Source organism: Leuresthes tenuis, unplaced genomic scaffold (genome assembly GCF_036924035.1).
Source record: "Leuresthes tenuis unplaced genomic scaffold, fLeuTen1.0.hap1 SCAF_1, whole genome shotgun sequence".
Taxonomy (NCBI): domain Eukaryota; kingdom Metazoa; phylum Chordata; class Actinopteri; order Atheriniformes; family Atherinopsidae; genus Leuresthes; species Leuresthes tenuis.
In genome coordinates this window covers 38,867,949-38,894,139 of record NW_027325355.1, presented here as the reverse complement: position 1 = coordinate 38,894,139, position 26,191 = coordinate 38,867,949, and positions in this window count along the sequence as shown.

Genomic DNA, 26,191 nt, shown 5'->3' with positions numbered 1-26,191 from the left:
TTTGCACTAAAAAGCCATTGTAGAATTATTTGAAATCATGGATAAACAACAATGAACATTATGTAACAAAGGCCTACCTGACTAACACCAGCCATACATTATGAAACTGTCTGGAATATCAATCACCCACCAAAACCTCATGCTTTACGCAAAATACGTTTCATTTAAACGTTTGTGTGTGAACTCAGAAGTGGAAACCACAACGTATTTTTATGAATAAAAATAAATATGCATACTGTCAATGAAACTCACATTTTAAATGACATTAGTGGTACTATCAGGCATTCCCTATAGTGCAGCCAAACAAATTTCTAGAAGCAGACTCAATGAAGGACCCAAAAACATCTGTCCTCCTTTCATTACCCTGTGCAGCAATGCGTTCCTCTTTAGGACCCTGTGATGGTAAATTTTATGTCTCAGGACTGACAGACCCTCCAATCCACATTAACCATTTGTATCACCCAGACACGCTAATTGTTTTAAACTATCTACTTCTTAATTAACACTCAGACAAGATAATTGTTTTAACCTCCTGTTTCTTAAACATCAAGACTGCATCCTACCCCTCCCCCCCAGAGGTGTGGTTACACACCTAAAGAACAAAGCCCCATTCCTCAGGTATAAATCCTCTGTGTTCCTTTTGTCTGTATCTTTTCATACCATTGCCGCTGAATGGTGTGGACTGATCTTTTCCTTGCAACGAAGAATAAAAAGCTCATCAGAGGTATTAGGAAGGAAGCGATTGAATACTTCCATAACAACCCTGGGGAGTGACAATCGTCCCTTTGATGCATTAATTTACAATGAAACTCGGAACATGGAGCTTAGAACAATGTGACCCCAAAGTTGATCCTCCCAGCGCATCCCAGCCTTACAAACATACAAAAAAAGCATGTAACTACTGTTTATGTGAGTAGCAAATAGCATGAATTCTATGTAGGGCTGGTAAAATTAATCCGACTTTCTGAGCCGGATCCGACTTCACATGGGGTTCAGATTAAAAATCTGACTTGGAGCTAGGAAATTCCGACATCCGTGTACAAATGAAACACATCATTAGTTGTAGCACACAAACGCCAGACTCTCAATGTACGCTGCAATGTGAATTAGTCAAAGTAACAGGACATCAATCACCGGTTTTATCTGCGATGTTTGCCGCCTTAAGTACGGATGTGATGGGGGGGACGGATTGAGGTCACTAGGAATCTGGGGGGGTCATGTCATCTGCATCCATGCCAACAGCAACACTCCACACAAGTGCGACAAACATGAGATAAAACACGTTGAAAGTCAAAACATTGTGTTCCTGTGATAACTTTAACATGAAACTTAAACTTTACTTCTCAACAGTCTTCTCCATGCATACCTGCTTACTACATTAATAACTGGAACCTGGAACTAAGGCATACATTGTTTTATGAAACTACAGCACCCAAACTAATCAGCAGGAACTTGCCTTTCATCTTCGTGCTTTGTGAAGCTCATAATCTTTTACTTAACACCTTTCCAAAGGTACAGCTACCTGACAGACAGCCATGATCTCTACAGTCCCTGATGGATTGTACATAAAAATGAAGCTTTTTGTAAATATGATCCATCAGTGTTAAATAAAGCACAGAGAGCTTGTATTATGCTGAATAATTCTCCAAGGGATAAGCACTACAATCACAGCGCACGTGGCACTTGCTTTCACAGGGAATGCTTTGAGCACTCATGCATCCTAATTTCCCCAGAATACATTAAAACTGTCCTCTAGTGCTCCCATGGTGACAGTGGAAATTATACATTTTTATGAGGAGATCCGAGGAGAAGCAGAACACAGAGCCCGCAGTATTACAGAGCCATGAATTTTCACTCCACTTCAGATTAAAAGTTAATGGGAAGAGCTGAAAATGGGATGTGACGAGGTCGTGTTTGCCTGCAGTTTTCCCCACCACGGATGCTTCCCTGACTTTGCTCTTCAACTCTGTGATTCACAGATTATGACGGCTCCCTCCAGTGCTTCTTTGATCATGAGCAGCAGAATCAGACCCTGACGGAGATAATCAGAGACATTTTTTTCCAGAAACAACTGTCCACATGCAGCTACACCAAGAACCACTACATATATCACCATCACACTGCTTCATTGCCCTGCTCACACACTTAAACCAGCCTTTACATACAAAATGTTCGTTTTTACTCCTCCACCCAGTTTCCGCTTTCGTGGAAATATCCAGGAGAGAACAACTGGTGTCTTTTGATATAATTCATCAGGTATAGTAGCTCACATGCCCTTTGAACAAGAAAGTCTGATGGAAATTTGTGAAGCTGTTACTGAATGTAGTCTGTTGATTCATGTCCTGAGACACAAATTTCTCTTTTTTGAGCAGGAATTTATTTCATGTCACCAAGTGTTTATCAGCTTTAAGAGCTGAAAGGGTCTGTCAGCAGTTGCATGCACAGTCCTTGTCCCAATATGTATGCATGAGAGGGGATTCAGTTTATTGACTGAAGTGCTTCTGATGCTGCAAGGCTGTTGACTGTTAGAGAAAATGTTCGACACTGCGGGAGATCACGGTACACCTACGCGTGGCTGAATTCATTGCAGACGTCTTTATAGGGGAACTCTGGTATTTTTAGACCTAGACCTTATTTCTGGCATGAAATACGTTCATCTACTCACCGAGAACAGTTTGGCGAAAGTTAGCGTCCTTCGGAAGCTATTTAGAAAACTTGCGATCGGCCTATATCCATATAACGGAGTGAACAGGGCAGGGACGATGCAGCCTCTAAATAAGGCATTATCTGTCTTTATTTCACCAATACTTTAAGAAGAATGAATGAATGAACGTGTTCTATAGCTCTGTTAGCTCATAGCTGCGGTTATGTGGCTACTTGCAGCTATAGGAGAGCTAATGGAGGGAATTCTACACACACCTCTACTGGGACTCCTACTTTGTTTTGCTAGTTTTGTTGGGGAATCTGTACAGGAGTTAGGGTTAGAGTTCAGGCTTGTGGTGACCTTTTTTCTTTTTTTTTTTTTCTCCCCCTTGTCCTGTTCAGCATTATGGCAGCAGAATTGTAGTCTGAATACCTTTGATGCCAAACATATTTGCTTTGCCAAGGGAAGTTTTATAAATGTAAAGCTCCCCTTGATAACCATTTATTTATTTCTGTTGACAATATATGACATGTAATAGAACTGAACCGGACCGGGGGACAAGGAAAGAAGAAGAGGAAAGAAGGGAAAACAGAACAAAAATAGAAACAAAAGCCAGACAACCAGCTGCTACACCTGTAAAAAGCAAAACAGACAACAATCCATGGCCTCTGAGGGGAATCCAGCCTTAGAGCCTCCAGGAGCACCTGAAAGCAGACAAGCAGAGAAAAAACAAACACACAAACAAACAAAAACAAGCACAAGAAGCGGCAATCGCATACAACACAGCTGTGGATATAGATGACCTGAGACGACATGATAATACATCAACTGCTTAGCGAGCATGCTACTGGGCTAATAAATGTGTGTGTGTGTGTGAGAACATGCAACACCCATGGCACAGGACCTACATGATAACCGTGCTTAGTTATGAGTGTATAAGTGTACAGGGCCAAATCCACAGCCCCCCCCCCAGCAATCAGAAGCAGGCAGAGAGGGCCACAAGACCCAGGCCACCAGCAGCCCCCACGGAGCACAGAACCCAGGAAGCCCACCGCAGGGACAACCACGCATCCACCCAGAAGACTGCAGAGGAAGCCCCCGGACAGAGCCCCCATAAGCATAGGGCAGAGGCCCTCTGGGAGCCAGGGGCAACAGCCCACCGACCCCGCCAGGCCCCAGCCACCCAGACATGGGCCGTGCACCGGACCTGGGCCCCGGGAGCCCGAGCGCCCCCAAACCCCCCGGCAGAGGCCCCACCCAATACCCAGGAGGGCCAAGCGCCCCAGACAGCCACACAGTGGGCCAAGTGCCCTGGGAGTCAAGATGTGCCCACAGGTGGGTGAAGTCGCGAGCAGCGGGGAGAGGCAACGCCGCCCCCCCATCGGGAGAAGCACAAGCAGGCCAGGCGACAGCAAGACCCAGATCCAGGCCCAATCATTACCACACACACTTTCACGTCCCATACATCCACACATCCTCCCTCCCTCAACTCCGCTGGGGTGTAGCGCAGCGGGCACACCAGGGGGCCAGCAGCCCCCCAGCCACCACAGACCCCGAGCCAGCAGAACAATTAATTAATCCTCTTGGCCCCTCCCGCCCCGAGCAGCAACCAGGAAGCAGGGGTGTGGGAAGAAGACCCCTCCCCTCACCCTTCTGGCTCTTCAATATTTTCCAATAGTGAGCGATTAAAATTGAGGGGCAGCCAAACTTGTAGAACTGGGAGCGCGGCCCTCTGGGCAGCCTACATACCCAAAGAGCCCCGCCCACCAGATGCCACTCAGTGTAACCACCCCCCAAGACCTAATGTGTGTGTGTGAGTGTGTTTGATAAGTAGTGATGTCTAAGGTGTAATTAAAACAGGGGCGGGGAACTGCAGAGTGCAACCAAAGGGGACCACCTATGTGACCCCATCCACTACACCCCCCCGAACACACACGCCCCCAAAACCCTTCATGTGTGAGTGTGTGCTGTGTACAGGAGCCAGAAGGGAGAGGGGTATGGGGATATACACCGGGGGAGCTACTCTCCCCCGGAGAGTGCAGCCAAGGAGTGGCTGCAATGGGCATCCCCGCTACCTGGGAGCCAACCCAGGGAAGGAGGGGCTGATGTCCACCAGGCTCGGGGCCTGCAGCGACCATATTCCGGGAGCTACTGTACCCCCAGAAGGTACCCATCGCGCCCCACCCCACCCTGGAGGACCTCTACAAAAAACAAACAAACAACAACAAAAAACAAACAAACAAACCACCCGGTCACACCAGTCGCAGCAGCCCGGGCCTGAGACCCACCATCACCCAGGCCCCCCAGGCCCCCCCCAACAGCCCCCCCCCCCACCGCACGCCCCAACACCCTGAAAAAAAAACAACCATCTTCGGACACCTTGGAGGTCCAAGAGCAACAAGCTCGGCACCAGGACCTGCACCAACCCACCCATACTGTGGCACGTCCAGGGCAACCCAGCCCCCCCAGGCACAGGCAGGGCCCCACCACCATCACCCACGCCAGAGCGGCCCGGCCACCCGGCATAGAGCCAGCAGCCACCACCCCAAGGCCCCTAAGGGACCCCGCCCCACACCGCAAGACAGCCCCACCCGCAAGCCCCCAAAACTGCCCTCCAAGCCCGACACACAGTCCCCCCCAGCAATGACCAACCCGGTCCCCACGACCCGAGAGACCACCAGACGCCCAAAGCCACACAGCCCCCCCCCCAGCACACACCCAACCGCCCAGAGCGACGGGACATCAACCCACCACCACCACTATGTGATAAAGCTAATCAGAGGGGACCAGAGAGAATTAAATTCAGCCAGTTGATGTTTTGAGGAGGCAGACATTGTTTCCATGCTAATATAGTTTAAAAGAAAATTTCTAAACTGGTTAATACACAGATTGTTCTTCGCTTTCCAGTTCATGAGAATAGTTTTCTTTGCGATACATAACACTGTGAGAACCATGTGTGCTGAGTTAATTTCCATGTTGATGTTGTCTAAGTCACCCAGTATGCACAGTGTGGGGCATGCAGGGATGCTACACTTTAGCCATGTTGATAGGTCCGCACAGACTTCAAGCCAGAACTTCTGGACAGGCGCACAAAACCACAAAGCGTGTGCATAATCATCAGGTGTGTTATCTGTGCAATGTGAGCAGATGTTTGAGTGTGTCAGACCCATCCTGAACATCCTTTGTCCTGTATAGTGTGTTCTATGAAGGATTTTGTATTGTATGAGCTGTAAATTAGGATTCTGAGTCATTCTGAAGGTGTTCAAACATATTTGTGGCCAGGACCTATGACTACAACTGATGGATAAATCTGTCTCCCATTTTGAAGATGGAAGAAACATTGTGTCATCTATTTTAGACAATAATTTATATATTTTTGATAGTAGTTTTGGGGTGCAGATGCTTAGAAATTCTGCTACCCTAGTCGGGAGTAATAAGTCTGGTTGGTGGAGGATATATTTCTTTGTTATTATAGACTTAAGTTGTTGATATTCTAGGAATTTATTGCTGCCTATCTCGTGTTGTGATATGAGCTCATCAAATGAAATAAAATTTCCATTTTGGATTATATGTTCCAGATGTTTGATTCCTTTGATCTTCCACAGAGTAAAGTTTAGCATTTTTTTGTTTTGCAGGATGTCAGGATTGTTCCAGATGGGTGTAAGCTTACACGGGACAAGTGAAGACTTTGTTATTTTAAGAAATTCCCACCAGGCTGTCAGAGAGGTGCTGATGTTAATGCTTTTGAAACATTTGTGATTTTTAACGTTTTGACTAATAAGTGGAAGGTCAGAGATTTCCAGATTATCACACAATGCTTGTTCTATATTTATCCATGGTTCATCTATTGGGCTAGGTTTAAACCATTTTGATATATACTGTAACTTATTGGATAAGGAATAGTGCTGAAAATTAGGTAAATCTAATCCACCACAGTCCTTGGTCTTCTGTAGGGTTTTTAAACTAATACGTGGTGGTTTGTTTTTCCACAGAAATTTAGAGATGCATGAATCTAGTGACTTAAACCAAGTAGCAGATGGTTTTATGGGGATCATTGAGAACAAATAATTAACTTTTGGTAGTATCATCATTTTAATGGTTGTAACTCTCCCCATAAGTGATATAGGTAAGGACTTCCAACGAGAGAGATCGTCCTCTACTGTCTGTAATAATTGCACATAATTTAGCTTTGTTAGCTCTGAGAGCCTGGAGGAAATGTTTATGCCTAAATATCTAATATTTCCTGACTGTAAAGTGATCGCAGGTATATTCTGGACTCTGCAGTTAATGGGCAGAACTGTGGTCTTAGACCAATTGATAGAGTAGTCAGAAAGTGCTGAGAATTTATTTATGAGTGTGATCGTGTGAGTGAGAGACGTCTGTGAGTTGTGGAGGAAAAGTAATACATCATCAGTATAAGACTTATTTTATGCTCAATATTTTGGGGTTGGATGCCTTTAATATTTCGTTCTTGTCTGATAGCAGCTGCTAACGGTTCGATGAAAATAGCAAAAAGTGAGGGAGAAAGTGGGCAACCCTGTCTTGTACCTCTCTGCAGACTGAAGCTTGGAGAGGTTTGATCATTTGTCCTGACACTTGCATTTGAGGAGCTATATAATATCCTTATCCAGTTGATGAAGTGTGACCCAAACCCAAATTTGTTTAATGCTGCGAATAAAAATTTCCAGTTCACTCCATCAAATGCTTTTTCTGCATCTAGAGAGACTATAGTGGTTTCCAGGTTGTCGATGGTAGAATAGTCTATGAGATTAATTAGCCTGCGTGTGTTAGTGGATGAGTGTCTACCCTTTATGAAACCTGTCTGGTCAGGATGTATTATAAGTGGAGTTATTTTTTCCATTCTTTTGGCAAGGGCTTTACAAATTATTTTGAGGTCTGCATTTATTAGAGATATTGGGCGGTAGCTGGATGGAAGTATGGGGTCTTTTCCTGGTTTCTGTAGCAGGATAATGTTAGCAGAGTTCATGTGGGGATAATCTGCCATTCTGCTTCACTTGTAATACCATTTTGTGAAATGCAGGTGCCATAACAGTCCAAAATTCTTTGTAGAACTCTGCTGGAAAACCATCTGGTCCTGGGGCTTTGTTACTAGGCATATGTTGAAGGGCTTCATGGAGTTCTCCTATTGAAAGAGGTGAATCCAGAGCCATTGCCTGTTCGGTTTGTAATTTTGGAAGGTTGATATTACTAAGGAACTGATCTATGTTACTGTCTGAGGGATCATTTTGTGATGAATATAAGGTTTTATAGAAGTCCCTAAAAGCATTGTTGATTACATCGGGGTCATGGGTGACATTTCCTTTTGAGTCTTTAACAGAAGTGATTGTTATTTTCTCTTTGTTTCTCTTTAGTTGGTTAGCTAGGAACCTTCCAGATTTATTGCCGTGCTCAAAGTTCTCCAAGTGAAGTCTTTGTATCAGAAACTGTGTTTATTTATCAATAATTTTGTTTAATTCAAGTTTAGCTTTTCTTAGTCTTCTTATTCAGTGTGTGTTCCTCTTTGGAGGTACTGTAGACAATTTCTAATGATTTAATCCTGAGTTCTAAATCTGATATCCTTGAACTTTCCCTCTTTTTCTTATTTGATGAAAAAGAGATTATTTTGCCTCTCATAACTGCTTTTCCGGCTTCCCAAAGAGTACAAGCTGACATTCCTGGCAGGTCATTATTTTCTAAATATACAGACCATTCCCTTTTGAAATAATTAATAAAATCAGGGTCTTTTAGTAATGATGTATTAAATCTCCAATTCCTAGCTGGTGGTATAACTCTGTTATTCTTCAGTGTGATAGAAACTGGAGCGTGATCACTGATAGTGATGGGGTGGATTTTGGAGTCTGAAATATCCCTCATCAAGGAACTGCTAACTAAGAAATAATCTATTCTTGAATATGAGTGGTGTACCGGTGAGAAGATGGTGTATTCTCTAAGAGTGGGGTGGTGGGAGCGCCAAGCATCACAAAGACCAAAATCTTTCATATACTGTTTAACAATATTCGTGGACTGCCAGTTCCGCTGACTTCCTGAAGTACTGAGTCTGTCTACTCCTGAGTCTAATACCATGTTAAAGTCCCCTCCTATGATGAGTGTGTTATCTGAGTGATCAGAGAGTGAAGTGAAAAAGGAGTGAAAAAATGAGGGGTCATCCACATTTGGACCATATATATTTGCAATGCATAAATTTATATTTTGAATAGATAAATTAACTATTAGAAATCTACCTTCTGGATCTATAACTGTGTTGTTTACGGTGAAATTTACTCTTCTATTTATCAGAATGGCTACACCTCTTTGTCTGGTGTACACCTCTTTTTTTCTAACGCACACACTCCTCTAGGCGTTTGTCATTAACCATCTTTTAGCAACTTTAGTTTTTTTCTATTTGAATGGGTTACTGGGAGAAATGTCAGCAGGTGACAGTTACAGAAAGCTTAAAGAAATAGAAGAATTAAACCTTTTAAATTACTAATACAGTGCACACAGTTGTGTTCATTGCTGAGTAGCTGAAATCAGCTGCTTTGTCTTAGCCTGAAGTAGCTTTTATCTTAACCAAAGGCTGTAAGACACTCATCCGTGTGACTGACAGCTGGGGCTGAAAATATACCAAGTGAAGAAGAGAAGGGCAGCACAGGCAATGAAAAGGCTATTCCTGGACTTCACATTACTCTGTCATTCGTTTCCCATACCTGTTTCATCCTGTTTAGGGTTGCTGGGGAGATTGGAGCTGCCATCACATGAGAGGCAGGGTACATTTAGTCCAAACAGAGACAAACAGTATGCTTACACTCACTCCTATATTCAATTCACCAACCTCACATGCTTTTTATAAGGCTGTTGAGTGAAGCCGCTGTACCCAGAGAGAACATGTGCATGTACACAAAGAACGTGCAGACTTCACTAAAAAAGGCCCCTGCTGAGAGTCAAACAGAGTGTCAAAACACACTAAGTGGTCAACCAAACTAGAAAAGTGCAATATATACGCAGTCAACTTAACAGAAGTCATGAAAATGTCATGTTTATTACTCTCAACCTACACCAGTTTGCTTTCAGAACAAACAGGGCTTCCGTGGCTCAGTGGGTCGTCCAATAACCGGAAGGTTGGCGATTTGATTCTCACTCTCGCCACTCAAAAAAGATTGGTTACACTGACAGCTGGAGGGGTGGCAGTCCCCCTTCTTGTCACAGCCGAGGTGCCCTTGAGCAAGGCACCGCACCCCCATGATCCCCGGGCGCTGTGATTGGTTGTGAATGGCCATTGTATATGTCATCTGTCTCCATGACCTGTGCATGTGTGTTCAACAGGTGCCAACCCCCGGATGGGTTAAGATTTCGTCACTTTGCCTTGAGCGAGCTCACAGCCTCCTCACGGACCCATCACACCCTGAGCAGCACCTGCTTGATCTGTTGCCCTCTGAAACACATTTCAGGACAAATGATGAGAATAAAAATCAGAGTAATGACATAAGATGAGACATAATGAAATAAAAAAGTTGAAACAGACAGTTTTTTTACCATTATCACTCAAAAGTGCAATATCAGAATGTGATTTTTAAGCATCGATTTTCTCATTTTTGTTGTTTTTTACATTGTGCGTCTCTTTTTTTTGTTGCTTTCCTTGTACTGTACGTGTGCATTACAATGCAAATGAAGGTCTTTCTATATCTAAAAATAAGGTTTTACATATGAAGTTTCTTTCAGCTCAAAGATTTCAGGTTCCTACAACCTCAGATGACAAAAAACTAAGCCAAAATGCAGAATGGTGTGACAAACTAAGCACTGCCATTCATTCAACAGCTTGTAGAAACACCTTTAGCAGCAGTAAGTTGAAGTAATGGTTTTCTGTGTGACGTTATCAGTCTGACGTGGCTGTGGAGGAATTTTGTCCCACTCTTCTTTACAAGGACGCTTCAGTTCACTGAGGCGTCACCTCGGCAAGTCTGGAACAATCTAAGTTCAAAGATACTCAGAAATTGTTTAGCTGTAACAGTGGTAAATGTAGAATCAGGAGACAAAGATAAGATTCTGTAGACTGCAATGTGCAAGCAGGGTGCATTTATATGTCAGACAGACGCTGCGGCCCAGAGCTCCCAGTCTCACAGCATCATTTTCGTATTGAGTTTACTCATTTGTGCACTCGGAGCAAGTTCACATGGCAGAGGTGCCACACTGCTTGAAAATACCATTCACTGCCAAGATGAATTCAATTAAGTTTATTTAAATAGCAGCAAATCACAACAAATGTCATCTCAAGGCACTTCAGTGATACAGTCCAATTCATTGTAATCATAATCCAATCAAATCCAATTATTTCCGTTCAAAATTAGTCCAATTCATCCAAACAGAGCCAATTCAAAAAAAGACACTAGTGTCAGATCAGCCCCAGCGGTGGAGCCACCACACCGCCCGCGAGACAGGCCTATGAGCTAACCCATGTTGACCATCCCTGCCGAGACTCTTTCTCACCAACTCACGGTCACTCGTCAGCAACAAGGATAAAATAGAATGAGTACTACTTCACACTGCTTGGACAGCTGAGTGATGATAATTACAGAGACTTGGCTGGATAACGCCATTCCCATTCAAGTTAGAAGTTCACATCACACTGTTTATCAAGCCGACAGGACCACAGACTCCAGTAAGAGCGGAGGCAGAGGAGTAACCTCTGGCGTTCAGGAGTAACCACGGCCAGAGAACATTCTGTGAAATATTTTGTGCAGAGCCACAGTGATTGAGATGAGATACACTGCTACCTGCTGACTCGTTTTTCACCTGATACTCAAACTTCAGCAACTTTTTCTGGATAAAGCTGGTATCAACAGATACAAACACGTACTACTGCCACCACCAGACAGAATCTCTCACTCCCCAGCATGCCTGCTCATCCAGGGGACTGTCATGTCCAGGGACATCTAAGAAACTAAGCATAAAATTAAAGATAAAGTGTTTGGTCTGAGATCTCAGATTATTTGTTTAATTTATACGGTTATTACATCAGGGGTTATCAAGTACTACAGATCTCAAAAGAGGCCCACCCTTAGGAAGAGAGTCAGGGGTCTCTAAAAGCTCCTTAAATGATACACCTGAATACAGGTGTAATTTTTACCAAATGCATGAGACAGACATTTCAATGAGACTTCCAATGAGGATTTCTGCATGGACTGGTGTGTGAGGTGTGTCTTATTTTATACATACCAGTCCATATACTGGGAAAGACATGCATTGCTTTTGTGTATATCTTTTGTGGATAACTAATTCCACTTGGATGACAGTTTTCTAGCAGTTGACTTTACTCATATCAAATCTTGAAAGACAGGTTGTCATTACTGTTAATGTTGTACATATTTCAGGAGACGTGATCAGATGTTTAAAACACATTATTTAGAGGTAAATCAGCATTTAAAATACCAATCAAAAGCATGTAGAAAGAGAGAAAAAACATTACAAGACCAAAACAAGGAAAAATAGCATGATCACGACCAGGAAATGTTTGGTGAACAAGAGGAGAGAAAATACTTCAGCTGGTTGTAGGAGCTGAGAGTTGGCATAACTCTGACTCAAAGCACTTTTATCCTACACCTACATATCTGATTTAATGTTCACATTACTGTAATATTCATTACTTTCATTTGTGTGAAAACAGTTTTTATGGAAAACATATTTGAATTATAGGAGTGGTGCATAACTAATTAATATGTATATATGACTAAGTTCTGTGAATACGTGTCAATGTATAATCGCAGTGAGGATGAAGCAAGCCAACATTTAGGAGCAGAGAATGATGCATCTTTTTAAATGACATTATTATAGGATTACTAACCTGTACAAGGGGATCATATTCTATTTTAATATATTTGGGGTAACCAGTAGTTTTTCAGTGGATGTGATAACAGATGATAATTTCATAGTCACAGCAAAACATTGATTAAATGTTTGGTATTTGCTTGGGCCAAAAATATGTGTTTTGATAGGCATATACTTAAAAGTTACCACTTTACCTGAAGTGATCTTTAATATCTTCGTGGTTCCCTCTGATTATGTACACTTTTCTCTGCAATGAAGATATTTCTCCAAGTTTCACAGATGGAGAACGCACGGTCAGCATTTTCCATCCCATGGTGTCCACAAACCTAAGAGAAGTGAATATGAGCATAGTGGGTCTCTTGGCCCACTATGGAATACAGGGATACAGTAGATATAATTGGCCATATTAGGTCATTAGAAAATAATAATATGAAACTCACTGTGAATCATGGGGAAGACTGGTCCAAATTTCAAAGTCTGACAGTGTATTAAGCAGACGTCAATATTTTGAACACATGTGGCCACTAACTACCCCTTAAAACATGTTTGAATTATTTCATCCAGCTTGGTCTTAATAAGGGTCTGAGAAAGTACACCTCAAAGGGCCTTGCTTTTGAGCAAGATGAATTAAACTTTGGTGTAGGACAAAAGTGAAGACATCGTTGGAAAGATCTTGAGCTCTGTTGAGCCATGTATTCCTTTAACTCTCAGCAGTGATGATTTCATGAGATTCTTCATCAATAAAATTGTTTCTATCAGAGAGAAGATTAATGGAATCCTTCCCATTATTATCACTGATGTATCATCAAGTAGAGCAGCTTTAGAAGTATCTTTCGAACCTGATTTGTATTTAGATGGCTTCTGCCCAGTTGATCTTTCTGAGCTAACAACAGCAATAGTCTCTTCTAAACCATCAACTTGTATGTTAGACCCAATCCCAACCAGACTGTTCAAGGAGGTTTTCCCCTTAATTGACACTTCCATATTGGATTTGATCAATCGGTCTTTGTTGATAGGATATGTACCTCAGACTTTTAAGGTTGCTGTAATTAAACCTTTACTTAAAAAACCTACTCTTGATTCAGAAGTGTTGGCTAATTATCGACCTATATCCAATCTCCCTTTTTTGTCCAAAGTTCTTGAAAAAATAGTTGCAGTTCAACTTTGTGATCATTTACATAGAAATAATCTGTTTGAAGAGTTTCAGTCAGGATTCAGAGTGCATCATAGCACAGAAACGGCACTGGTGAAAGTTACCAATGATCTCCTGTTAGCTTCTGATAGCGGACTTGTTTCTGTGCTTGTCCTGTTGGATCTCAGTGCTGCATTTGATACGATCGATCACAGCATTCTGTTACAGAGACTTGAACATGTTATTGGGATTAAAGGAACTGCATTAGGCTGGTTTAAGTCATATTTATCTGATAGATTCCAGTTTGTTCTTGTAAATGAGGAATCTTCCTCACACGTTGGAGTAAGTCATGGAGTTCCTCAGGGTTCTGTGCTTGGACCGATTCTTTTTACTTTATACATGCTTCCATTAGGTAACATTATCAGACAGCATGGCATAAATTTCCATTGTTATGCTGATGATACTCAGCTGTACTTATCTATGAAACCAGATGAAACCTACAGGTTGGTCAGGCTACAAGCCTGTCTTAAAGACATAAAGACCTGGATGACTCAGAACTGTCTGCTTTTAAATTCAGACAAAACTGAAGTTGTTCTCTTTGGACCTGAGCGCTTCAGGGAGAAATTGTCTAGTTATATAGTTACTCTAGATGGTATTTCCTTGGCTTCTAGTTCTACAGTGAGGAACCTTGGAGTTATTTTTGACCAGAATTTATCATTTGACGCACATATAAAACTGGTTTCTAGGACTGCCTTCTTTCACCTTCGTAATATTGCCAAAATCAGGAACATCCTGTCTCAAGGTGATGCAGAGAAACTAGTTCATGCATTTGTTACTTCAAGATTGGACTACTGTAATTCCTTATTATTGGGCTGTCCCACATATTCTCTGAAAAGCCTCCAGCTGATCCAAAATGCTGCAGCCAGAGTTCTGATGAGAACTAACAGGAGAGATCATGTTTCTCCAGTTTTAGCTTCTCTTCATTGGCTCCCTGTTAAATTCAGAATAGAATTTAAGATTCTTCTCCTCACATATAAAGCTCTTACTGACCGAACTCCATCATATCTTAAAGATCTCATTGTACAATATTTTCCTAACAGAGCACTTCGCTCCCAAACTGCAGGTTTACTTGTTGTTCCCAGAGTTTCTAAAAGTAGAATGGGAGGTAGAGCCTTCAGTTATCAGGCCCCTCTCTTGTGGAATAAGCTGCCAGTAAATGTCCGGGAAGCAGACACCCTTTCCACTTTTAAGATTAGGCTTAAAACTTTTCTTTTCGATAAAGCTTATAGTTAGGGATGGCTCAGGTAATCCTGAAACATCCCATAGTTAAGCTGCTATAGGCTTAGACTGCTGGGGGACCTCATCTGTCACACCTTTCCTCACTTTGCTCTCTTTTTCCCCCTGTTTAATTTCAAAATTGATTTTATGTACATGTGACATTATTGTGGTTATTAACCTATGTTTCCCTGTTCCAACAGATATCCTTTGAATGGCGTTATGGTGTTTTTCCCCCCTCTTTTCCCTCTTTTCTGTCTTCTCAAACCCCAGCTGGTCGAGGCGGATGGCCACCCTTCCTGAGTCTGGTTCTGCCAGAGGTTTCTTCCTGTTAAAAGGGAGTCGTTCCTTTCCACAGTTGCCACAGGCACGCTCAGGACGGGAGATTGGACTGAAGACACATTTCGGTGCAATCTGTTGGTTTCCTTAGCTAGGATATTAATTTTTTTAATTAGCTCTATATGAATTAATTGGATTATGATTACAATGAATTGAATTCCAATTGGCTTGAATTGGACTATATTACTTAAGTGCCTTGAGATGACAATTGTTGTAATCTGGCGCTATATAAATAAAATTGAATTGAATTGAATTGAATTGAAATTGACCTAGAATGAAAATTGTGACCTTTGAACCTTGAACCTGAGACACTTTTGAATGCTTACAGAGCAGCAACAAAATGTGTTACAGACCAGTTGTAAACAGTTTTGGAAAGCTCTTGACCTATAAATACCATCATGTGGGACACCTGTAGGGGGCGCCACTAAGTAGGGTCAAAACCCAGAAAAAACATGAATTCACCCCTTTAACTATAAGCAAGATCAAATCTGACTAAACAGATGTGCTTCCCAACCACAAAACCTGTAATAAGTCTGAAAGTTTCCTGGCCACAATTTCACAAATTAGAGGACACACATTCAAACTGCAAAACATATGGCACTACCCGCCACTGTGTACGACAATTTAGTACAAATTGTACAATTGTTTTTATATCGTGCTTCCAGGTTAGGGTCAAGGTTGCAAAATTAGGGTTTAAAAAACATATATCTGCGTATTCTTCAACTGAAAAAGTATAACTCTAACATGTACGTTTATGTCGTGAGAAAAGCTATTATATGAAAACATAAAAATATGCTAATTTAGACATGATTCCTGACACTCTGTTTCGCCGACAGAAAGGGGCGTGTTCAATAGCTGAACTGATTGCGCAACGTCACAAAACCAACTTCCGGGCCTCATCCCTCTGTTTGTCTTTGTTGTGATCATAGACTGTTCATAAAAGGTAACACTCCCATCCCCCAGAGGTGCGACATACAATGCAAAATCTGACTTTCAAACAAGACAATAAGATGGATTAATAATAGCTATTAGCAGGTTCAAGTAGCTAGGAATAGGCCATTTAGCTTTTGAATGTTGAATGTTGTTGAATGTGCCACAACAAAAAGAAGAAGCAGTCGGACTCTTGCTGTCATCTGTACCCTTACATTTGCATGGTCAATGAATCAAGGTCATTTAGTCTGATTTATTATCATTATTAACTTATTTATTGTCATTTCATCACAAACAGGGTTGCAAAAATAAAATGAAAGATGTAGAGCTTTCCATATCACACACATGATTTTGTTTTCTCAGTACCTGTACTTTGTGCAATGACAATAAAGTTGAATATAATCTAAAACATTACCACTACTGTTACCATTTCATCATTCATTGGTACTTGTATAGTGCTTTTCTAGTCTAGTTAGAAAACTAGTCTAGTCTAGTCCACTCAAAGTGCTTCACTACATGCCGCATTCACCCCACACACATTCATACAGCACGTCTTAACTACGTGCTTTTTCTAATCATTCATACACATTCATACCCCAGTGTGTGGGGTTCAGTGTCTTGCCCAAGGACGCTTCTACAAGTATCCTGGGGAAGCCAGAGTCGAACCACCGACCTTCCGATTGGTGGGCGACTGCTCTTCCTCCTGAGCTACAGCCGCCCCATAATTGTAATTGTACAATATGTTTCTGTTGATTTGTTCTGTGACATCTATTACACGTCTGTCCATACTGGGAAAGGGATCCCTCCTCTGTGGCTCTTCCTGAGGTTTCTTCCACTTTTTTCCAGTTAAAAGATTTTTTATAGGCAAGTTTTTCCTAACCCGAGCCAAGGGGCTAAGGACAGAGGGTGTCGCTCACTGTACAGATTGTAAAGCCCTCCAAGGCAAAATGTGTTTTGTGAATTTGGACTATACAAATAAAATTGCATTTGATTTGAAATTTGACAGAGAATATAGCGTAAGTTGAGCATAGGGGTAAGTTAAGCGACCCATTTTTGCGAGGATACCGTAAAAACTTGACATTGTGACCAAATATTTAGGAGGAAGGCATCACTTCCTGGTGGTAAAAACCAAGCGCTAGTAGAGTCCATAGTAACCGCCATAGCAACGATAGAAACCTTGAAAAATATTCGGAATAACTAACAAACGAAAGATCATATACATTCACTGAAGGAATAATATGAGAACAAAATGCAGATTTTTCACTAGAAATGTTATCAAAACACACTTTAAGGCCAAAACTATCTTAAAATGCTACATTTTCCACTATGAATTAAATGAATGGAAACCATTTTTCACTGCAGGGAATTGCGCATGCACACTGGCCGCTTGTGTCATTGGCTACTCGTAAGATAATGCACGAAAATCTGTACATAACTTTTTGTATGTTTCCATACGAACCGTTTCATGAGAATACGTCGAATTCCTCCAGCGAGTTCTGGGTCTGCCCTGGGGCCTCATGAGCCACCGCAGCTGACTCTTTTTGATGTGGAGGAGAAGCGGCTCTCCCTCGAGCTCTAAGACTGATCATTACTTCAGCCACTCTGGAGGAAACTCATTACAGCTGATTGTATCCACGACCTCATTCTTTGGGTCACTACTCAGATCTATGACCATAAGTAAGGGTTGGAACAAAGATGGAGCAGTTAATCCCTGACCTAGAGTACTCACTCACTTTTTCTGGTTGAGAGCCATGCTTTTGGGTTTGGAAGAGCTGATTCTTATCCCAGACACATCCCACTCTGCTGTGAAACATCTGCAGTGCAGCTGAAGGTCATGACTTGAAGAAGCCACAGGATGTGGATTTTTAAACATGGTGGTCATACATATCAGTTGGTCTGGTTTGGCTCCATAACTCATCCCCTGCTGCTGGGCTTTGACCCAGTAAAGAGTTTGTGCCAGTGGAGCCCTAGTTTTTCAGGTCTGGAACCAGTGCTTTGGCGATCGAGACAGACATTAAGAAGAACTGTCTTTGTTTATTTTTTTCCTACCTTCCTTCCCACCCTCAGTCCCTTTTTTTGGGGGGTTTCCCTCCCCCAGTGCCCCAGTTGGCTTAAACTCAGAAGAAAGGATCAACATTTCTGCACAGTGTGTGAGGAATCATTAAACAAGTACTTATCACACTCCTCACATTCTCTAACACATTCCACTGTTGTGTTCTTGTGCGGTTAACAGTTGTTTTTAATTGAAACAAATTAAGTTCTGTCTGTAGCATACTAAGTACGCTGTGACAATATGAGACACTAAACTTGTCACAGTTTAGCCATCCAACCATCAGTAATTTTCCATTGATCCAGCTTCTGCCCCACACACCTCATCAGTTAACTCCACTCACCTGTGCACACAGCTGCCTCTCATAACATGCAATCAGCCCAGCATATAGTCACCAGCTCCACACTCTATCCTTTGCCAGATTGTTCTTTGCCATGCAAGTCTTTCCAGCGTTCTCCTGCCAGCTTTACCGGTACCGACCTCGCCTGTCCCTGATTACCTGCTTCGTCTGCCTCCTGGTAATTCGACCCAGCCTTCTGTCCCTGACCAAGAACTTTGCCTCTCCTCTCCTGATTCCTGTTTGCCGGTTTCTAAACCGTTTGTCTGCCTGCCAGAGTCTCAGTAAAGCCTTGAACTTTTTACCACTGTCTTCTGACTCCTTTGTACTGCAATTGGGTCCATACACCACCTGTTACAAAACTGCATCAATGTGTGTATTTCTGCATTAGATCCTCAGTACATAGATCATTTGTAAGGTTAATCATTTCAGAATTCCTCATATTTTTCCTAAACTTGCCAATCTGTTATTTGCTCTAGACCTTGTTTTCACCTGGCTAGAGCACCATGGTAACATGTACTTATAACAGGCTTTGGAACAATTGTCCAGTGTTTCGAATTAAACCGTCTGAAAAAAGGTCACAGATTTCTTGGATTCTTGTCCTGATGATATCCCAGCAGACTGCAACAACATTTAAACATCACTAAGCGGGATGTACTGTGGCTTCACCAGCGGACCAATCACAGCCCTTACGGCCCGTTGTGTTTTTAGAAATTGAGACTGGTTTGGTTTCGCCTGTACCGGCCGTTTATTCTCTCCTGTATAACACACGCGAGAATGCTGGTCAGGCACGGTTAACTCACACAAGCTCGGACGCATCTGTCCCAATACTGACATATACACAATGAACAAAATACACATTTACCTGTATAACACACGCGAGAATGCTGGTCAGGCACGGTTAACTCACACAAGCTGCAGAGGAATGGAAATACTTAATAAAGGAATTTAAAAATAACTAGCATACAAACTGCTAACAAGGAACCGACTTACCTCGGACGCATCCGTCCCAATACTGACGTCCATCAGATGCAACTGATGACGTAACCACGCCAGCATTAAGGAGGACACCCCCAAGAGCCAACACACCACACACAACAACAATAAACGCAAGTGGAATGACAACCATTCACTCCGTTACACCCGCGTCTACACAATGTGTAGTTAGAATTTCTTGGAGGTGCACGTCAGGCTACGGCGGAGGGGTCCACGTCAATGATGTTGAAGCATAAACTACGACTAAGCCTATAGCAGCTTAACTATGGGATGTTTCAGGGTCACCTGAGCCATCCCTAACTATAATCTTTATCAAAAAGGAAAGTTTCAGCCTGATCTTAAAGGTAGAGAGGGTGTCTGCTTCCTGAAGCCAAACTGGCAGCTGGTTCGACTGAGAGGGGCCTGATAACTGAAGGCTTCTACTTTTAGAAACTCTGGGAACAACAAATAAACCTGCAGTTTGGGAGCGAAGTGCTCTGTTAGGAAAATATCTTACAATGAGATCTTTAAGATATGATGGAGCTCGGTCATTAAGAGCTTTATATGTAAGGAGAAGAATCTTAAATTATATTCTGAATTTAACAGGGAGCCAATGAAGAGATGCTAAAACTGGAGAAACATGATCTCTCCTGTTAGTTCTCATCAGAACTCTGGCTGCAGCATTTTGGATCAGCTGGAGGCTTTTCAGAGAATATGTGGGACAGCCCAATAATAAAGAATTACAGTAGTAGGGATTGTTCTTATTCTCTTCTATCAATGATGAATAATAAGCAGTTCTAGCTTTACGAAGGGCTTTCTTATACGTTATTAAACTATCTTTCCAGACTAATTGAGACTCTTCTAAATTAGAGGAACGCCACTGTCTGTCCAGCTTTCTTTCAGTCTGCTTTAAAGCAGCTGTGAATTATACCAAGGAGCCAACCTCTTCTGACTGATTACCTTCCTTTTCAGAGGGACAACACTGTCCAGTGTTGTACGCATTGAACAGCAAAACACTGGGTATTTGAATAAACTGTGAATCAGGCATAACATTATATTATTGGACTACAACTGATACCACTTAAAAAGAAAGAAAAACATTGTTTTCATGATATGTTTTTAATGCGTGTAAATACTGACTAACATTCAAACTGGCTCTAACAAATGAATGTTTTAGTTAATTCACTTTACACGGAAATAGATGAGCATTTGTCTTGATAAATGAGCCCATTTTATGCATTTCCATGGTGTATTTGTGAGAAAGGACAGAGTTGCCCTGCGTTAAGTCAACAACAGCTCACAGGAACATTGGCCTGCTTGATTTTGCTCTTGATTTATGTCACTGTCATTGCTGACGTGCAGTGACCCCTGAGCAGCCCAATAAAATATTCATACAGTGTTTATGGGATGCACTAAAACCCTTCATACCCTTGTTGTTCTTCACAGAAAGCTCTGGCATTTTCCACAGCATCGAGTAGCATCCTTTAAGGTGACAGGAAACCTCTACAGCCTTATGTTTTGAACAAACTCTGGATGATGTGTCTCTGATTAGCTGTAACTAACAAGCCTTCACGTAAATGAAAGGAATTCTTTGAAATCAAGGTGATCGGTCTTGAAACTTGATACTTCACCATATATCAAATAAGTTATGATTTTCAATTTGTTTTCCTCTTTAAGTAAAATCAGGAAATTAAAAACAAGTCAAGCCCAGAGGGATGAATAGCAGAGTAACTTGTTATAACTGACATATCAAACCTTAGTTTGGGTCATGGATACTCAATTATTTCTACATGATTATATGAGTATCAGCTCTCAACTGCAACACATTCACTTGACAGTGTTTATTCTTATACTATTATAGTATTCTCTTTTCCATTCCAAAGGTATCCTCTGCCATCTTCCTCACCATGGCTTTGAGGCTGAGTCTGGTCTTCACTGAGCATTCAACATCATTGATCCAGCTTCTTGCTCCCAGCTATAGCTCAATACTGTTTAGTTTGTTCAGCTAAGAGAAGCCCCTTTCTGTCACCCCAGCTCCCTCTTAGCTCTGATTGTGTTGGTGATAGAACAACTTAAGATCCTTTCAAATCGATGATTCTATGTAGAAGGTGTGCAGCCTTGTCCATGATGTTGATCAGTTTTCATATCAACAGTAGTCCCCAGCACAGAGCCAGTCCTCCTGTTGACTGCCTTAGTATGCATTAGTAGTTGGGTCTGTTGCCAGCTGAACACCAAGGTACCTGTAGTCCTCTACCTCTTCTCCCAGGACATAAAAAGAGTTTGGCTCATTCCTTTTGTTATTCCGCATTTAGATTTTTTTAAAGTGTGTTTTTCAACCTCTGACATACACAGTGACAGTGTGAAGACAATGTTCTCAGGTGAAATACACATCATATTTGCCCTGAGTTGACAACAACTATGCTCTTACTGTAGGGCATTAATTTTTCCCTGTGTAATGTTCAACAAACTGAAACATATTGGAAAGGGATATTTCAGCTGCCTCCATCCACCACCCGCATAGTTTTCAATATGAACTAATCTTTTATATGACTAGGAAATAACGAGTAGTCTCAGTGAGTGATTCGTTCATTTTCATGCAGTACCCTCTCTCGCCACATGGCATACGACAGCTGAATAAGCTCAGTCAGCAGAACAGGAAACAGAAATGATTCGTTCACGACTCACTCAACTCTGTGGGTCCTCGGACAGGAAACAGAAATTATTCGTTCACGACTCATCAACTCTGTGGGTCCTCGGACAGGAAACAGAAATGATTCGTTCACGACTCACTCAACTCTGTGGGTCCTCGGACAGGAAACAGAAATTATTCGTTCATGACTCACTCAACTCTGTGGGTCCTCGGACAGGAAACAGAAATGATTCGTTCACGACTCACTCAACTCCGTGGGTCCTCGGACAGGAAACAGAAATGATTCGTTCACGACTCACTCAACTCTGTGGGTCCTCGGACAGGAAACAGAAATGATTCGTTCACGACTCACTCAACTCCGTGGGTCCTCGGACAGGAAACAGAAATGATTCGTTCACGACTCACTCAACTCCGTGGGTCCTCGGACAGGAAACAGAAATGATTCGTTCACGACTCACTCAACTCTGTGGGTCCTCGGACAGGAAACAGAAATGATTCGTTCACGACTCACTCAACTCTGTGGGTCCTCGGACAGGAAACAGAAATGATTCGTTCACGACTCACTCAACTCTGTGGGTCCTCGGACAGGAAACAGAAATTATTCGTTCACGACTCACTCAACTCTGTGGGTCCTTGGACAGGAAACAGAAATGATTCGTTCACGACTCACTCAACTCTGTGGGTCCTCGGACAGGAAACAGAAATGATTCGTTCACGACTCACTCAAATTACAAACAAAGATAGCAATGTAGGAGGATCGCTCAACTACAGGCTCATGGATACAAGACTGTGAATTTCTGTGGGACAGGGACGCAAGAGCGAGGAACAAGACAGGTTACAACACACTGGCACAAGACAAGGGAGACGCAGACTATTTGAGCACATGAGGAGCAATGGGGAACAGGTGGAAACACTTTGGAATCAGGGAAGACAATAAAACGCTTGACATAGGAGGAAGGGCAAGGTGCCTGAATCAAGTTAATATTTGAAAATAAAACAGGACATTATAAGACAAGACATGAATCAAAACCTAAAATGTGACGGTTCTTGTGTATATAATGTGTGAAGTGTGTAAATAAATAAATTATAATGTAATAATGTGAATAAATACTTTCAAAAATTACAACAGGTTGATTTTGTGTTATACTCTACCATAAAATAAAATAATAATAATAATAATAGGACACAATAAATGCACCATGTAACATTTTAAGGAACTTATTGTTACTTTTTTTTTAGTTAATTGTGTTACTAATTGTCAAAATCAATGTGAGTTTTACATTCACTTGTCGTCTACCAGCTGTGACGTGACAGGGCTGAACGATCGTTCTCGTTCGTTAATTTGTCCCGTGACAGCTACTGAGTCAGTGTCGGGCTTTAAACAACAATGGCAGGGAGGATACAGACACAAGTCACCTTATTGTGTATTTGCTTTCCCAGGTTTTCACATGGTTTGAATTGTTTGTAGCATTTTGTACATTGTACTTTATCAGCTCAGCTGAAGCAAACTATTTTGCTTTCAGTGTTAAGTGTTTAGAACCGTGGCCATTTAGTGCAACGTCCACAGTAGGGCTACAGCGCCACCTGCTGGAAAAATGGACGAAATGATTCGTTCAATTTACTGTTCGAGAGTAAACGATCCGAGTCAGTAAAAACAATCAAACTTCCCAACACTACACTAATGGGACATTTTACAGCAACATGTGATGTTGTTAGAAAACTGTGGCTCTATTAGCACTGTTATACCGGACTTCATGCACTCTCAAATCTGGCTTGAATCATAAATATCACGCAGGCTCCAAGACTCTTCCTGTCACTTTCACAGGCCTATGTGAATAAAGGACAAACAACATAACTGGAAAAGTGACAAATGTGTGAACAAATGAATGCCACTGCTTTATATTTATGTTTATGCATTTTGCAGATGCTTTTATCCACAGCCACTTACACTTATATCTCAAGTACGTAGGCAGATAGGGTAAGGGGGTCTTGCCAAAGGACCCCTACTGGAGGTAATACCTCATCATGGTGGGATCAAGGTGGGATTTGAACCCCAGGTCACCCACATGACTTGGGGATCTTGTGAATCTTGTGAAAAGGACTTATGATGTTTTGCAGAGTTTTGCTCATTGGTTTCAAAGAAAGTCAGTCTTTGCTTCGAAGTTGACCTGTTGATGTTTGCAAATCAAATAATTGTCCATGCAAAATTATGCAAATTATGTAAAGCAATCCAGGTACATGTTGCCAGACAAAGAGAACATTTGGGGATGACTACTCTCTGGTTGCCAGAAGGATGCTGCTGTTTATGTGCATCCAAGTTGATAAGGGGCTTAAGCCATTGTTATTTATTCCAATAGCTTAGCAGAATACTATGAAATGATAAAAAGTCAAATTCAGTCTGATGCACATCTTTCTCATTGGGTTTACCAGGGAGAAATGGATGACTCATCTAACATTACTTCCCATATTTACACTCCAGTAATTAGAAATTACAATGTCAGATCCTCATCACTGGATCTTTTATCAGTGAGATTAATTGTCTTGTCACAAGTGTATAATTCTAATGGGTAAGTGGATAGAGCCACAAGGATGGAAAATAAAAGAGGTGAAAAAGGCAATTTAATTACACCATTCCAGTCATGTAAAACAGACACACACACATACACAATCTGAGTGATTACATGCAGAATGCACACTCACACATCAAGCACAAACATAATAAGATCCAAAAATACGTGAAAACTTCAACAAGAGCAGGAGGCTGAGGAAGAGCGGGAGGTTGAGGAAGAGCGGGAGGTTCTGGAAGAGCCGGAGGTTTTGGAAGAACCGGAGATTGAGGAAGAGCAGGAGGCTGAGGGAGAGCGGGAGGTTGAGGAAGAGCGGGAGGTTCTGGAAGAGCCAGAGGTTTTGGAAGAGTGGAAGGTTGAGGAAGAGAGGGAGGCTGAGGAAGAGCAGGAGGTTGAGGAAGAGCAGGAGATTGAGGAAGAGCAGGAGGCTGAGGGAGAGCGGGAGGTTGAGGAAGAGCGGGAGGTTCTGGAAGAGCCGGAGATTGAGGAAGAGCAGGAGGCTGAGGGAGAGCGGGAGGTTGAGGAAGAGCGGGAGGTTTTGGAAGCGCCGGAGATTGAGGAAGAGCAGGAGGCTGAGGGAGAGCGGGAGGTTGAGGAAGAGCGGGAGGTTCTGGAAGAGCAGGAGATTGAGGAAGAGCAGGAGGCTGAGGAAGAGCAGGAGGTTGAGGAAGAGCAGGAGGCTGAGGGAGAGCGGGAGGTTCTGGAAGAGCCAGAGGTTTTGGAAGAGCCGGAGATTGAGGAAGAGCAGGAGATTGAGGAAGAGCAGGTGGTTGAGGAAGAGCAGGTGGTTGAGGAAGAGCAGGAGGTTGAGCGGGAGGTTGAGGAAGAGTAGGAGGCTGAGGTAGAGCAGTAGGTTGTGGGAGAGCGGGAGGTTTAGGAAGAGCGGGAGGTTGAGGGAGAGTGGGAGGCTGAGGAAGAGCAGGAGGTTGAGGAAGAGCAGGAGGCTGAGGGAGAGCGGGAGGTTCTGGAAGAGCCAGAGGTTTTGGAAGAGCCGGAGATTGAGGAAGAGCAGGAGATTGAGGAAGAGCAGGTGGTTGAGGAAGAGCAGGTGGTTGAGGAAGAGCAGGAGGTTGAGCGGGAGGTTGAGGAAGAGTAGGAGGCTGAGGTAGAGCGGTAGGTTGTGGGAGAGCGGGAGGTTTAGGAAGAGAGGGAGGCTGAGGGAGAGCGGGAGGTTCTGGAAGAGCCAGAGGTTTTGGAAGAGTGGAAGGTTGAGGAAGAGAGGGAGGCTGAGGAAGAGCAGGAGATTGAGGAAGAGCAGGAGGCTGAGGGAGAGCGGGAGGTTGAGGAAGAGCGGGAGGTTCTGGAAGAGCAGGAGGCTGAGGGAGAGCGGGAGGTTGAGGAAGAGCGGGAGGTTCTGGAAGAGCAGGAGATTGAGGAAGAGCAGGAGGCTGAGGAAGAGCAGGAGGTTGAGGAAGAGCAGGAGGCTGAGGGAGAGCGGGAGGTTCTGGAAGAGCCAGAGGTTTTGGAAGA